The sequence below is a fragment of the Panthera tigris genome, chromosome E2 (assembly GCF_018350195.1).
Source record: "Panthera tigris isolate Pti1 chromosome E2, P.tigris_Pti1_mat1.1, whole genome shotgun sequence".
Classification (NCBI taxonomy): domain Eukaryota; kingdom Metazoa; phylum Chordata; class Mammalia; order Carnivora; family Felidae; genus Panthera; species Panthera tigris.
In genome coordinates, this window is record NC_056674.1 from 50538691 (window position 1) to 50555250 (window position 16560).

The following is a 16560-nucleotide window of genomic DNA, read 5'->3' on the forward strand; positions in this document are numbered from 1 at the left end:
AATAAACAAATGTAAAATGTTTAAAATATCCAAACTCACATATAGTTTTGTTTTCTATACACATACATATTAAACGTCAAAGGACAAACCACACAAATTTAAGCGATAAATAATTTGCAACCCGTATGAGGAAAGACTTCCTTGGCTTGCAAAGAGCTTAAACAAAGCAATCAGGAAAATAAAATTTATACATAAATTTAAATTTATTAACATTTCTATATATCATATATTTTTATGAAATCTATTACTTATATATTACATATTACATATTTATGTGTAAATGTTACATATTTACACACACATTACACATATAGATGTAAAAAATATTACATATATTACTTATATATAACAGAGTTACAAATGTTTGTATATAACTTATTTTTATATATTATGCATAGAAAAATAAATTCTAATGGCAATATGATCATGAACAGATGTGATAACACAGAATCTCTAATTTGAGGGGGTCTACGTTATCAATGAAGCAATTTGAATACCATGTGCTATCTAAGTGTTGATAATCTCTCCTATACAGAAGAATGTAAGAATATATGTCAACCTACTAGTGAATCAGGGTTGGGAATGAGCCAGCAGAAAGACAACTACAGGTTTGGAAATACTGGATTTATGACCTACAAAAAGACTTCACATAAAAATGGCTTTACCTAGAGATGTAAAGATGTGCACTGGCCTTTCCTAGAAACTGCTTTAAAATGTGTAGGGTATTTAAAAAAGAAAACGAATTGAGCTGTGTAAAGATCACACGTAGTTGGAGCAATAATTTTAGTTATTCTCCAAGTAGGGTGGTTTTACCAGGTAGGGGGTAGGAGGCCCTGTCCCAGAAGGTTACAAGCCCTGCTGTGTCCAAAAGATTTAGGTTCATACAGCTCCAAGTCGGCCAACCCGTATTCCCTAAACTGCTGATTCTGATGTCCTGTTCTCATTATACACATAATATTTATTAAAGTCTAATATCTTAAAATAGCAAATAAACATAGATTATCAGTCTTACCTTTTAATAGTATATGCTATCATGATGTAAAGTTATCATCAATTCATCCTAAGCACTTACACAAAGATATATGTTATGTACTCAATAAATAAATAAATGAACGTAAATGCTTTTATCTTCTCCTTTTTAGTGGGGTCTTTGATGGATTTTGGAATCAAGGTAATGCTGGCCTTATAGAATGAGTTTGGATATTTTCCTTCCATTTCTATTTTTTGGAACAGTTTCAGAAGAATAGGCCTTCTTTTTTTTTTTTTTACCAATTATTTTTAGTTTTTTTAACACTTTTTAATGTTTATTTTTGAGGCGGGGATGAGGGGCAGAGAGACAGGGAGACACAGAATCTGAAGCAGGCTCCAGGCTTTGAGCTGTCAGCACAGAGCCCAACACAGGGCTTGAACTCATGGACTGCATGATCATGACCTGGGCTAAAGTCAGATGCTTAACCTACTGAGCCAACCAGGCGCCCCTATTAATTCTTCTTCAAATGTTTGGTAGAATTCCCCCTGGGAAGCCATCTGGCCCTGGATTCTTGTTTGTTGGGAGATTTTTGTTTTTTAATTTAAATCCAAGTTAGTTAACATATAGTGTAATAATGATTTCAGGAATAGAATTTAGTGATTCAGCACTTACGTATAACACCCCGTGCTCATCCCAATAAGTGCCCTCCTTAAAGCCCTTCACCCCTTTAGCCCATCCTGCCACCCAACACCCCACCAGCGACCCTTAGTTTGTTCTCTGTATTTAAGAGTCTCTTATGATTTGTCTCCCTCTCTGTTTTTATATCACTTTTGCTTCCCTTCCTTTATTCATCTGTTTTGTATCTTAAATTCCACAAAGGAGTGAAATCATATGATACTTATCTTTCTCTGACTTATTTCACTTAGCATAATACACTCTAGTTCCATCCATGTTGTTGCAAATGGCAAGATTTCATTCTTTTTAATCACAGAGTAATATTCCATTGTATGTATGTATATATGTACATATGTATGCGTATATATATATATATATATATATATATATATATATACGCATACATACACACACCACATCATCTTTATCCATTCATCAGTTGATGGATATTTGGGCTCTTTCCACACTTTGGCTATTGTCAATAGTGCTTCTATAAACATTGGGGTGCACGTGTCAGTATTTTTCAATCAGTATTTTTGTATACTATGGATAAGATACCTAGTAGTGCAATTGCTGGGTAGTGCAATTAATTTTTTGAGGAACCTCCATACTGTTTTCCAGAGTGGCTGCGCCAGTTTGCATTCCCACCAGCAGTGCAAAAGAGATCCTCTTTCTGTGCACCCTTGCCAATATCTGTTGTTGCCTGAGTTGTTCATTTTAGCCATTCTAACAGCTATGAGGTGGTATCTCATTGCGTTTTTGATTTGTATTTTGTTGGGAGATTTTTTTATTACTGATTCTATTTCTTTGCTGGTTATAGATGTGCTCAAATTTTCTATTTCTTCCTGTTTCAGTTTTGGTAGTTTATGTGTTTATAGGAATTTGTCCATTTCTTCCGGATTGCCCAATTTGTTGGCATATATTTGTTCATAATATTCTCTTATAATTGTATTACTGTAGTGTTGGTTGTGATCTCTCCTCTTTCATTTGTGATATTATTTATTTGGGTCCTTTCTCTTTCTTTGTGGTAAGTCTGGCTAGGGGTTTATCAATTCTGTCAATTCTTTTAAAGAATTCTCTTAGTTTCATTGATCTGTTCTACTGTTTTTTTGTTTGTTTCTCTATCATTTATTTCTGCTCTAATCTTTATTATTTCCCTTTTTCTCCTGGTTTTGGACTTTATTTGCTGTTCTTTTTCCAGATCCTTTAGGTGTAAGGTTAGGTTGTGTATTTGACACTTTTCTTGCTTCCTGATAAAGGCCTGTATTGCTATATACTTCCCTCTTAGGGTCACCTTTGCTGTATCCCAAAGGTTTTGGACTGTTCCATTTTCACTTTCATTTGCTTCCGTATATTTTTTTATTTCTTCTTTAATTTCCTAGTTAACTCATTCATTTTTTAGTAGGATGTTCTTTAACCTCCATGTATTTGTGGTCTTTCCAAATTTTTTCTTGTGGTTGATTTCAAGTTTCATAGCATTATAGTCTGAAAATATGCATGGTATGATCTCAATCTTTTTGTACTGCTTAAGGCCCAATCTGTGACCCATATGATCCATTCTGGCAAATGTTCTGTGTGCACTCAAAAAGAATGTGTATTCTGCTGCTTTAGGATGAAATTCTGTGAATAGATCTGTTATATCCATTTGGTCCAGTATGTCATTCAAAGCCATTGTTTCCCAGTTGACCTTCTGCTTAGATGATCTGTCCATTGCTCAAATGGGGTGTTAAAGTCCCCTACTATTATTACAGACCAATATCCCTGATGAACATGGATGCAAAAATTCTCAACAAGATACTAGCAAATCGAATCCAAAAGTACGTTAAAAGAATTATTCAACATAATCAAGTGAGATTTATTTCTGGGCTGCAGGGGTTGTTTAATATCCACAAATCAATCAATGTGATACACCACATGAATAAAAGAAAGGGTAAGAACCACATCATCTTCTCAATAGATGCAGAAAAGGCATTTGACAAAATACAGCATCCTTTCTTAATAAAAACCCTCAATGAAGTAGGGACAGAAGGAAACCTCAACATCATAAAGGCCATATATGAAAGACCCATAGCTAATATCATACTTAATTGGGAAAAACTGAGAGCGTTTTCCCTAAGGTCAGGAATTCAACAGGGATGTCCACTCTCACTACTTTTATTCCACATAGCGCTGGAAGTCCTAGCCTCAGCAATCAGACAACAAAAAGAAATAAAAGGCATCCAAACCAGCAAGTAAGAAGTCAAACTTTCACTCTTCACAGACAACATGATATTATATGCAGAAAACCTAAAAGACTCCACCAAAAAATTGTAGAACTGATACATAAATTCAGCAAATCCACAGGATAAGAAATCAACATACAGAAATCTGTTGCATTTCTATACATCAATAATGGAGCAGCAGAGAAAGAAATCAAGGAATCAATCCCATTTACAATTGCACCAAAACCCATAAGATACCTATGAATAAACCTAACCAAAGGGGTGAAAGATCTGTACTCTGAAAACTATAGAGCATTTATGAAATACACTGAACCAGACACAAAGAAATGGAAAAACATTCCATGCTCATGGGCTGAAAGAGCTAATATTGCTAAAATGTCTGTAGTACCCAAAGCAGTCTACACATTCAACACAATCCCTATCAAAATAACACAAGCATTTTTCACAGAGCTAGAACAAACAATCCCAAAATATGTATGGAACCAGAAAAGACCCCAAATAGCCAAAGTAAGGTTGAAAAAGAAAAGCAGGAGGCATCACAATTCTGGACTTCATGCTGTATTAAAGCTATAATCATCAAGACAGTATGGTACTTACACAAAAAGAGCCATACAGATCAATGGAACAGATTAGAGAAGCCAGAAACAGACCCACAAATATATGGTCAACTAATCTTCAATGAAGCAGGAAAGATATCCAATGGAAAAAAGACAGTTTCTTGAGCATATGGTGTTGGAAAACCTAGATAGCAATTTGCAGAAGAATGAAAGTGGACCACTTTCTTACACCATACACAAAAATAAATTCAAAATGGATGAAAGCTCTAAATGTGACAGGAAACCATCAAAATCCCAGAGAAGAATGCAGACAGCAACCTCTTTGACCTCAATTTGCAAATGGCATAGGAGATAAAGGGTTAGTATCCAAAATCTATAAAGATTTTACCAAATTCAACACCCAAAAAGCAAGTAATCCAGTGAAGAAATGGGCAAAAGACATGAACAGACACTTTTTGAAAGAAGATAACCAGATGGCTAACAGACACATGAAAAGATGCTCAACATCACTTATCATCAGGGAAATACAAATCAAAACTACAATGAAATAGCACAACACACCTGTCAGAATGGATAAAATTAACAACTCAGGAAACAACAGATGTTGTTGAGGGGTGAGGGCGTGGAGAAAGGGGAACCCTCTTACACTGTTGGTGGGAGTGTGGACTGGTACAGCCACTCTGGAAAACAGAGTGGAGGTTCCTCAAAAAGTTAAAAAAAGGAACTACCTTCCAACCTGGCAATTGTACTACTAGGTATTTATCCAAAGGATACAAAAATACTGATTCAAAGGGGCACATGCACCCCAATGTTTATAACTTACCATCAAAAATGGCCAAATTATGGAAAGAGTCCAAATGTCCATTTAATGATGAATGGATAAAGAAGATGTGCCACACACACACACACACACACACACACACACACACGATGAAATATTACTCAGCCATCAAAAAGAATGAAGTCTTGCCATCTGCAATGGCATGGATGGAACTAGAGTGTATTATGCTAAGTGAAATAAGTCAGTCAAAGAAAGACAAATATATGATTTCACTCATATGTGGCAATTAGGAGACAAAATAGATGGATATAGGAGAAGGGAAGAAAAAATAGGATAAGATAAAAACAGAGAAGGAGACAAACCATAGGAGACTCTTAAATACAGAGAACAAACTGATGATTGCTGGAGGGGTGGTGGGCAGGGGATGAGCTAAACGGGTGATTAATAAGGACAGTGTCCATTTAGAAGGACACTTGCTCGGATGAGCTTTGGGACGAATCACTGAATTCAACTCCTGAAACCAATACGCTATATGTTAACTAACTTGAATTTAAATAAAATCTTAAAAGAAAAAAATAACAAATGGCTTTATCGTAACATTTATAGGAAATGACCAACCCTTTTTTATATACTGCAGGGGCTTATCCTCTAACAGAAGAGACAGAAAGGCTCACCAAAGTGAAATATGAATAATATTATGAGGTTCTCACAAAGACATGGACATAGTCCCAAGAGGATTCTTATAGCTTTGGATGGACTTTTGGATGAGTGGTGAAATTTGTTCATGTAACATTTCCAGGATGGACATCATTTGTAAAATAATATTATGATTCTTTCAGGAAAGTGTTAAACATTACGGAAAGGTACAAAAATGATAAGCCTCTTCATATATTGGTGAGTGAAAAATGCACGTGTTCAGAGAAGAAATGGGTCAGTTTATTAAACACTTTGTCAGTGATGACCAGAACATTTTCCCCGAGGTGTTCAAAAACCATGAACGTTTTTGTAACGTTAAGACATAGTTCTTAAGTGAGGTAAATGAAAAACACACCAATTTGTAAGTATAATTATAATTTTCTTGGCAAGTGTTTCTGAACCAAATTGATATTAATGAGTTAAAATATCATAATTGTACAGGTAATTTCTTAGACTGGATATTTTGATACTCTAGTTAAAATTCCTCCAGAATCATTCTATTTGCACATTTATTAAATCAATAAAGTTAAAATCATGAAGGTAGATTAATAAACGCATAGAACTTGTATTTTAGATTTACTTAAATCAGTTACAAATCACCTTATGTTTGTGATAAATCTAATCCATAAAGAGAATAATTTTAGCCGAAAGTAAAATCATTGTGCTACTTTCAATTGTAAATATTTGTTTAACTTAGAAGGAAAAACAGACATCATTTTGAATTGGTTTTGGATATGCTGGCATTTACCTGGGGTGGATGAAAACATCTAGGGATGAGACATTCATTGTGCACGAGAGAAAATTTAATCAATGCATTTCCTATTCATATAGCATTCAGTAACTTTTGTGATAAAACCTTTTTCTTTCTTTACAATACTGTAAAAGTAAAGTACTACATCTCTTTCTACACACAAAGTAGGAATAGTCCCATTCATTGGAAGTAATCAGTTCTACTGAGAGAAAATTCCCGAAGATGAAACTCTTTAACTTTCAACATTAAAAATTGCCCTATTTTTACAAAGGATATCAAACATCAACATGGTGTAACACAAACTGCCTGATGGAAATCTGACTGTTATTTTATGGTTCATTTTGATTCGTTTTCCCTTTTGCTTTTGAGGGAATTTAAAAGGCATTTAAAATTAGCCATAAATGGAAGCTAGAAGAGCATCTCCAACTTTAATTCAGTGGTATGATGGTAAATGTTTAACACCTGGCTCTGGTGGCTGGGAGGGGGGTGTCTTTGACCTGTAATATTTGCCAATTTCTGTGCTATAAATGTTTCCACTGTGGTCAGTTTAAGAGGAACTGTGTTTAACAACGATCTCACAAAATTGCTCACGACTTAACAATGGAGCCTTGCAAGACGCTAGAGCCAACTCTGTCCTTGCACACCAGTGGCCAGAAGGGGAAAGAGGGAGGGAGCCCTTCTAGTGACTGCTGACATGTACTGTGCAGCTAAGGAGGGAGGTTCCCATCCTGGTTTTGCTACGTATTTGTCTTGTGACTGTGGACGAGTCATGTACAGTCAATGAGCTCCAGTTGTGTCGTGGTGCTATTGACATGACCAACACCGTAAAGTTGGTATCATGATTAAACGAGGCGATGCATGTACAATGGTTAGAACGTCCGACAGAGTAATTTCTTGACTAGTATTTCTTGCCCATACTTGTGAGGCTTCATCATTATCATGAGAATTACAGCTATTACATTTTTTAATGTTTTCACTGGGGGGTAGGTCTGTAATTTTATTTCTGCTAAGTATGGACTGCTCTCAAGAATAAATTCTCACTGACTTGAAGGTGAAAGACATATCGATTCCAGGGTGCCAAAGCTTATACAGCATAATATTCTAATTCTGAATTTTCATTCTGCAATGAAAGCAAACTATGGCACAACACATTATTTTAAAAAATAGGATTGGTTACAACAGCCTTATGACAGACCTCATTGTTTTTCACTTTTACCTTGTCAATTTCTTTTCCTCTCAATATGTTTCTCCCATTACCGCCACTTCGCGTTTCCACCCTTTCACATTTGGGTTTATTTTATAGCCTCCCTAATTATATGTAATTATATTACAATGTCTCAACAAATAAACTTCACTCACAATATCTGTTGTAATCCTCACAATCATTCTTAATTATACACTACTTTGATCTGAGCAACGAAGTTCACGGAAATTAAGTGATTTACTCCAAATCCTACAAGTGACAGCGACAGATCTAGAATCTAAACCTCGGTCACTTGAATACCCGGCTAGTGGTGTAGTCAGGAAGCAGAACTGAGAAGCCTTTGCAGTAATCAATTCGCTCAGGAAGCATGGGCAAGGACACAGGAGATATCGAACATCTAGATGTCTCCTGAAAGATCGCTTGAACTCTACCATATCAAGGAAAAGTACCACTGTGAGAGTAACCATTGGGTCACAGAGAGTTAAGGGATGGCTGTATTTTTGGATGAGACGAGATGAGCAGATGAGACCACACAGAAAGTCATGGCCCTATTGAAATGACTCTGGAGAAAAGTCTCCTTTTTAGACAGCTTTTCCCCTCTTAGGATAAATGCAGACTAGTTAGCTGTACTGGGGAATCCTGGTGGGGGGAGCTGCTAACAGAAACACATACGTGCTGGGTTAGGTCAGGAAAGGGTCCGGGGTAATTCAGAAAATTTGACAGGAAAAGTCATTCAATGTTTTCCAATAATGGGCCAGTTCTGACTTTCAAGGTCCAATCAGCTATTCTCCAGTTTAAACAACTTTATTGCCTTTCTCCCCCCACCACTGGAGAATTTTGCTAAAAACTCCATTAGCCTGTGTGAAATGGTATTTAATTTGAACTTGCAAAACTTCTTTAAAGCCTACGTTGCTATGTAGTTGCCATGCGCTGCTCAGGAGACTCACTTAGGTAAGCATGCAGAATTTTAATAAAAATAAACGAAAACACATCCTTCTTTAAGTTTCTCCTTACAAATGCATTTTAAAAATTCCAACTGCTAGGTTCAATGGTGCATGGAAAATGATGTTTGCATTTCATTATATTGGTGTACCTTAAAATTCAAGGAACCTTCAAAGACAAGATGTTTCAAATAGGAAAAACCAGAACCAAACACGATGCCATACCATTTTACGGTCAATGTTAGAATGTATTAATGGTTAGGATTTTTAATATTTTGCATTAACAAATTTTGGTACAGACTCTTGTTCTATATTAAGAGACGCATCAGGTTAACTTCGTCATTCCACTAATGACGCTGACACACGGTCATTAGATTTTACTGCCTGCATCAATTCAGCTTTTAAAACAGTCTACCCCTAGATATAAAAGAAGATCAGTGTAATGACACAGTGTTGGAAAGCAACAATAACGAATCCCACTAGATAAATGGGGCAAAAAATCTGATCGTTCTTGGAAACCAACAAAGTTAAGAACTCTACCTTATCCTAAGTATAACAAATAATGGCATCTAGAGTCTTGTAGAGGGCAGGGATGGTCAGGTGGTGGTGGGTATATAATCTCTAGCATGGGAGTTTACCTCTCAGGTTATTTTCCTTTACAATTGTGACAAGAGTAATATTTATCTGATGGGACTGAGCCAAAGATTAAGTGAGATAATACAGAGAGAGCACCTGCAATAGTACGAGGCACAGATTACATGCTCAATATCTGTACCATCATCAGTGTGAACCTGTCTTAATAAGTACTTGATTTTAGGGGTATTTTCTAAGACGCATTCTACCCATTTATGGGAAATTCAGTACAGATACTGAATTGAGTATGTTAAAGTGTGCACGGTAATTCCTTTTCTCCCTGCTTGTTTATGATACATTTATTATTTATTCACAGGACATGGCTAATGTTTAAAGCCCACGGGGCCTATTATTAATTATTACACGGAATAAAAGCAAAGGAGCCCTGAAGTAGATATGGAAGGACTGATCTATAATATTAATCATTATATAGGCTATATTAGTCCCTCTCCTACTTTGAGGCCATAAACTATCCCAAAGTCTATGTGGACACTGCCTTATAGATGCTCATGATGAACCCACTACATTCCTTTGATTATGTGATTAAAAAGAACCAGACAGCCTCAGACATGCTGTGGCAGCAATGATTAAAAATAATGTTCTTGATGGCACAGAAGAAAAATCATGTCTGATCTCTAATGCAATCGAAACGTACAAAATGACAGTGTATGTGAATTTTTGTTATCACACTAATGAGAAAAATATATACATATATATATATTTATACATATTTACAATTTTTTTTTAAAAAGACACTAACCTTCTATCTTATTTCCTCCAATGAGAGAGGGAATTTTCAACTTTCAGCCTTCACACATAATTTAGCTCACGGGTGACACAAAATCTGATTATCAGGGATGATACTCCCGCAAGGAGAGTTTAGCTGCCTAGGAAGAGCCTCGGGGTGCTCTTTCTTTCTGGAAGCCCCCTTTACCTGCACAGACCACAGGGCACGCTCCCCAGCTCCACGGAGCAGCTTTATGTGCTGTGGCCAAGGACTGCTCATTTCTCTGTGACAGACTCTATTCGCTGTTGCTTCTGTGACTATTCACAACACTCTGTGCAATTAAAGAAAAATAAATACAAGAAAGTGAGCCTGGAAAATATTCCCTGGTTAGGTCACGTTTACAATAAAAACCCTGCTGATGAAAGCATGATGAGCCAGACCCATCCGCAAGGAAGAGACACAAGATGACACAGGTGCCTCAGGCTGCCCTCGAGGACCCTGTCCGCTTCCTGATCTGGGGGCTACACCTCCACTCCTTTACAAGCCCTAATTCCCAGCGCAGGCTCCTCAGCCCCCACGTCCCTGAGGTTGCAAAGGAGTTATAATTTGGGTCCCCCTTTCCCACCCAAACTTCTAATCTCTCCATTCCGCATCGGTCCCGTTATTCACCTCTTCTGCTCCATCCCAGCCCCCCGCAGACTGTTAGATGAAATCACACATTTGAGCAGATTGGTGTCGTCACGCGTTCCAGGAACACAGTGGCATCTGGGCTCTAACGCGGCTGAGCAATACTGTCATGCCCACTGGTCAACTACTGGTGCAGGGAAAAAAAACACCACAGCAACGACTTTAATTCTTTGTTAACCTCTTCTCAAAACCTGCCACCAGCCACTTTTCTCTGCTGATAACTTCTCTTCCTTCCCAGAGAAAATTGAGGCTTTTAACCTATATTCAAAACGTTTGCTTTTCTACGGACTCCCATGCAGCCCTAAATATCCTCTGGTATCTCCCATTAAACGTATAGATATAGCCCGTTCCTAACCTAATGTCCCTCTTGAGCTACTCCTTTATCTTTTTCCATCCCTTTCATAGCCAAGTGGTTTGGAAATAGGGTTTAAATTCGCTAACACATTTAGCTTCCCATTTAAAATTTTAATCTACGGCCAAGTGACTTCTCCCCCCATCACCTTCATTGAAAATGTTCTGGCTAAGTTCTTCAATTACCTTCTAAATGCCAAAGCCAAGGAAGCCTCCCCAACCCTCCTTTTACTTCAAGTCTCTACTGTGCTTGTATTTATTCTTAGAAATACAAGTTAGAAGTGTATTTCCACTACAAAGGTGGTACTTTTTCCCCTGTACAAACCTTCAGCTATACTAAAGAAGAGGGGCGAGGTATGCATGTATCCTGACCACTCGTGTGAAAGCAGGGTTTCGCATTCTCATGTATTTCTTTTTAAGATTTCTTCTATGGGGGCGCCTGGGTGGCTCAGTCGGTTAAGTGGCCGACTTCGGCTCAGGTCATGATCTCGCGGTCCGTGAGTTCGAGCCCCGAGTCGGGCTCTGTGCTGATGGCTCGGAGCCTGGAGCCTGCTTCTGTTTCTGTGTCTCCCTCTCGCTGCCCCTCCCCCATTCGTGCTCTGTCTCTCTCTGCCTTTCAAAAATGAATAAATGTTAAACAAAATTTTTAAAAAAAGTAGCACTAAAAAAAAAAATAAGATTTCTTCTATGCACTTACTGGCATTTTGTACAAGCGGACATCATGCTTTTTGGTGAACCTAAGGCCATAAACATTTCCCCATGTTATTAGTAATCTTCAGAAACAATATTTAAGGCTGTATAATTTTCCATCACATGGACAAATATACTTCATTCTTGCACAGCATGTAAACAGCGAGACACATTCCCGTATTATTAAGTATTCTTGAAAATCGTGACGGGAATGCATGGTGGCGGAGGATTTTGGTGCTGTGGTTGTACAATAACCTTCTGCTAGACTTTTAGGCTATCAATTTCTTTGCCATCATAACGAGCGCTATAGGGAATACTAAGGTACCCATGATCGTCTTGAATCTTCTTTGTTGGTATTTGTTATCGCTTCCCAAATGAGGATATAAACTTTCCCATTTAAGGTATTTGTTCTTTTCACAGTTACCACACAGAATTTCTCCTTACATCTCAAAAAGAACATATTATTAGAGCTTGTACCTAGATGGCAATAAGGCAGGGAAAACCATTACTGACAATCGACACGGCTACATATTGGGTTCTCTTATTAAGGGAGAAGTGAGCCAGTGTGATTCCTGGAAGTCTTATCTGGGAGATCTCTTCTCATTTGTCTAGACTTTTTGTGAGTTACGAAGATATTTTACTGTATCCAACACAGCTTACCCATTTGAACAACTGTACTTACCTTACATGAGTGAGGACCACTGGTGACAGTGCCTTAAGATAAATTAGCTTAGACTGAGGGGAAAATAGGAAAAGGCCAAATAGATAAGAAAGTCTTTCCTGGCTTAAGTTATCGCAGACAAAACGAGCTTCTTAGTTGAATCCTGTAGTGTCATTGAAGTCTGGAAAGTACTATTTCGTTGTGTTATTCGTGACTTACGCTAATGAAGTCTGCCTTTTCCACCAAGCACGAAGGTGCTGTGGAGAAAATGATTCTCAAGGGTACACAGAGACTGCAGATCATTTGGTTTCAGTCTTGCTCTGAATCTCACCCCAGTGATTAGCAACCTCCAAGCTGGGGCAGAGCACCAGAAGAGGGTCTGTTGGTGAGTGCGGAAAATAAGATTGGAATGAAAAAGATGCCAAGAAGACAACGTTCCTTATTTGAACATAGGTAAAAATTTATACCTGATTTAGCTCCTGAAATTATTCTCCATGGATCTGCACATCATCCTTGCTGAGGGGCCACGCTAATCTTTCTGAATTGTTCCAATTTTAGTACACGTGCAGCCAAAGCGAGCCTGCTCTTGAAATTATTGATTTAAACTGTGAAAAAGATACAGAAAATAACCAGTTTTAATTTGCTACTTGTGTTTAGAAGGAGTTAGTGTAGGAAGATAGTCTTTGATGAGTTGATTGATTGGTTTAATGGCCCCAACTCATAAATACATTTTCAAATTCAATGATGGACCCAAGACCAGTTTTGCTCTGCTAGGGCATGCATGTTTGGAAATCTTTCCCAGCCCAAATAAATACAATTAAGTAGATATTCTGACTTTAAGCTCCTGCAAAGGAGCATTGAAATTTTTGGCTGAGACACACAGATATAAAAGATACAGCGTAATGAAGCGTTAGGAGTCAGATCACGATGTAGATATCAAAAGGAAATGCTACCAACTGATATTCACTTGGCTGGAGGGTAGAAAATGGTTAGGAGTTTTATCTTTTTATTCAATTTTTTTAAATGTTTATTTTTGAGAGAGAGGGAAGGTGTGTGGAGGAGATGCAGAGAGGAGGACAGAGGATCTGAAGCGGGCTCCACGCTGACAGCAGAGAGCCTGACGCAGGGCTCAAACTCATGAACGGCGAGATCATGACTTGAGCTAGACACTGAACTGACTGAGCCACCCAGGTGCCTCAGGAATTTTAGTTGTAGAGAGAATTTTATGAAGATGATTTCTTCAGAGAAACCGGTGCCATTTGTCCCACACACACCCACCCCCCGCAACACACAGGAGGACAGGGTGTGTGAGTTGGTGTAAGCTTCTGTGTGCGTGTAGGGGGAGGAATCTTGAGGGTAGAAGGTGAGCTTCCAATGGAGCCCAAAGGAAAGCTTGCTTCATGCTTCCTGGAAGGGGTGAAAATGGTAAAATGGAATCTGACTCTTGCCATTGAAACGTAGAGGTCTACAGAACATTTTTTTTTAACGTATGTTTATTTTTGAGAGAGACAGAGACAGAGTGTGAGTAGGAGAGGGACAGGGAGGGAGGGAGACACAGAATCCGAAGCAGACTTCAGGCTGTGAGATGTCAGCACAGAGCTCGACCCTGGGTTCAAATTCAAAAACTGCGAGATCATGACCTGAGCCAAAGTTGGACGCTTAACCAGGAGCCTCGAACATTTTTTTAGTAATAAAAAATAAAGTTTTAAATAAAGCAGAACAACAGGAATTGCCCTGGACTTTTACTGAGCAGGGACATAGAGCAGGTGATGTTTTACGACCCTTGAGATACTAAAACTCAGCCTGGACCTCCTGGACCTATTTTGACACCTGAACAACTAAACCTGGAAAGAAGACAGAACTCCAGCAGAGAGTCTGTGTGGTTTGAAGGTCCTGAAAACTAGAGGTGGAGAGAGGAGTGGCAATCATATCACAGAAAACATCACCCAAACTGCCACTGAGTGCAATCAGCAGACGTACAGGTGGGGGAGCTCTGAAGAAGTTATGGAAACACCCATGCAAGTGAGAGAATCTGCTTTAAGTATCTTCCAGGTCTAGAGAGAGGGAAGCTCATGTCCTGCTGTCCAGGTAAGCAGGAGCTCTCCCATCCCCCCATTTCTTTCCTCCCTCAGTTCCATCACGTATTATCTAACAGTGAGAAGACAACACTGGGGTCCACATCCAACTACACCCGAGCTTCTGGATGCTTCAGCTGTATAAGCAGCTCTTAAAACCCTGGAAACGATCTAAGATAATCATGTGTTTCCATAAAATCTATAAAAGACATTCTAATCACCATTACTGAAGACTGGTTTCTCCATCCAGTTCAATCACTCCTCTCTTCTCCTCCTCTCAGGGGACTTTGAAGGGGCTATCGGCCTTCTGACGTGTTCTTAACTTTCAGACGAATGTTGATGTTTTTCAACATTATTAATCACTGAAAATTCAAAAAGGACCACAAGGCTAAACTGTAGAGAAAGATCAGTTTCACTCAACGCTGTTACATGAAAAACAGTTTTTTTCCCCAAAATCATGTTCCTAGTAATATTTATAGACCATGAAAGCGAATACACAGCGGAAAAAAGAGATATTTCTCAGATATTTTGTGAAAAAGGTTCTTGAAAAGTCACAATGTTATGCAATTCTGTATCGCCTATTTTCAAGCAGTTTCAAATAATATTTTCTTTATAAATAAACTCACTTCCATCAGTTGGGTTCCAAGACCACATGATAAGAACATTCAAAAGTCATGAAAATTCCAAATCACAAAAAGGCTAGGTTTACTCGGCTTGCACATAAATAAATATACATGCACACACTGAGCCAATATTTTGAAGTAAAGATGAACGGGAACATTCAGAGTTATTTTGAGATGCTAAAAGATTAATTCCAGTCATATGATTCACAGAAAGATTTCCCCTTTAGGGGTCATGGTGACAAGAGGCATTCTTGAGATAACAGAAATGTCACGAAAATCATGGAATTAAGTGAGAATTTGATTCATTTCTACACTAACCCTTGAGGAAAAAATTAAAGTGAGGAAAAGATCAGTTAGAGTTATTTATAAAACAAAAACAAAAACAAAAACAAAAACCATTATAGGGGCACCTGGGTGGATCAGTTGGTTAAGCGACCAACTTCAGCTCAGGTCATGACCTCACAGCTCATGGGTTTGAGCCCCCCATCAGGCTATGTGCTGACAGCTCAGAGTCTGGAGCCTGCTTCATATTCTCTCTCTCTCTCTCTCTCTCTCTCTCTCTCTCTCTCTCTCTCTGCCCCTCCCCCACTCAAACTCTGTGTGTGTCTCTTTTTCTCTTAAAAATAAACATTAAAAAAATTTAAAAAGCATTATGTAAATATTACCAAAAGGAAAATAGAAAACCTCTACAAATTGAGGTATGTCCACCTAAAAATACAGAAGATAAATCCTACTTGATGGTTATAGGTTCTTTGCAAAATGTGACAAACGTTGAACAGCTGGGGATTATTGTATGCTGCTGTTAAAAAGGAAACATTATGAATTTTTTTTTTTTTTTGCCTTTTTCACAAGCAAAACCATCTGCCACTTTTCAGCAAAGTGAATACTATGGACAGCTGTAACCTATGGTTGGACAACACCTAACTGTTAGAAAATCAAAGAAAAGGGCTGCGGTCATGCTTTTAATAGCTTCATGACATGACCCTAGGTGACATCGGCAAGAAGAGTGGGGTAAGAACATTCAAAATTCCTCTTCTCCATAAAAGAATTAGATCACTGGCATGAGGAACAAAATCAGGATTTTCAAAATTCTGGAAATCCACCAAAGGGACTAATACCGGGACCTTTATTCTAGAAAAGTAGTTGCATCTCAGGAAGAACAGTCTGCTTTGTCGTACTTTAACTTTCCCTGTCTCCATCCCAGAGACGGGGGTGGAAAGGCTGATACCACTGAGAGTGGAGAGGCCCCTTCCACCGGCATGAAAGACTCATTAGAATTGAGAGGCTCAGCGTCCCCAGCTTCATCAGGATCTTCC

At 38.2% G+C, this 16560-nt stretch overlaps 1 long non-coding RNA gene and 1 pseudogene across 2 annotated transcripts in view; both read right to left on the reverse strand.

The window, feature by feature from the left end:
- Positions 1-10267: 10267 nt before the first annotated feature.
- LOC122234348 overlaps positions 10268-16560 on the reverse strand; it is a 39313-nt gene continuing 33020 nt past the window's right edge. For both annotated transcript variants that reach the window (XR_006212117.1, XR_006212118.1), the window contains exons 3-5: positions 13014-13151; positions 10827-10971; positions 10268-10488 (exon numbers count right to left, since the gene is read on the reverse strand). This is a non-coding gene — a long non-coding RNA (uncharacterized LOC122234348). The remainder of the gene's footprint in view (positions 10489-10826; positions 10972-13013; positions 13152-16560) is intronic.
- On the reverse strand, positions 13028-13126 carry LOC122234462 (annotated as a pseudogene).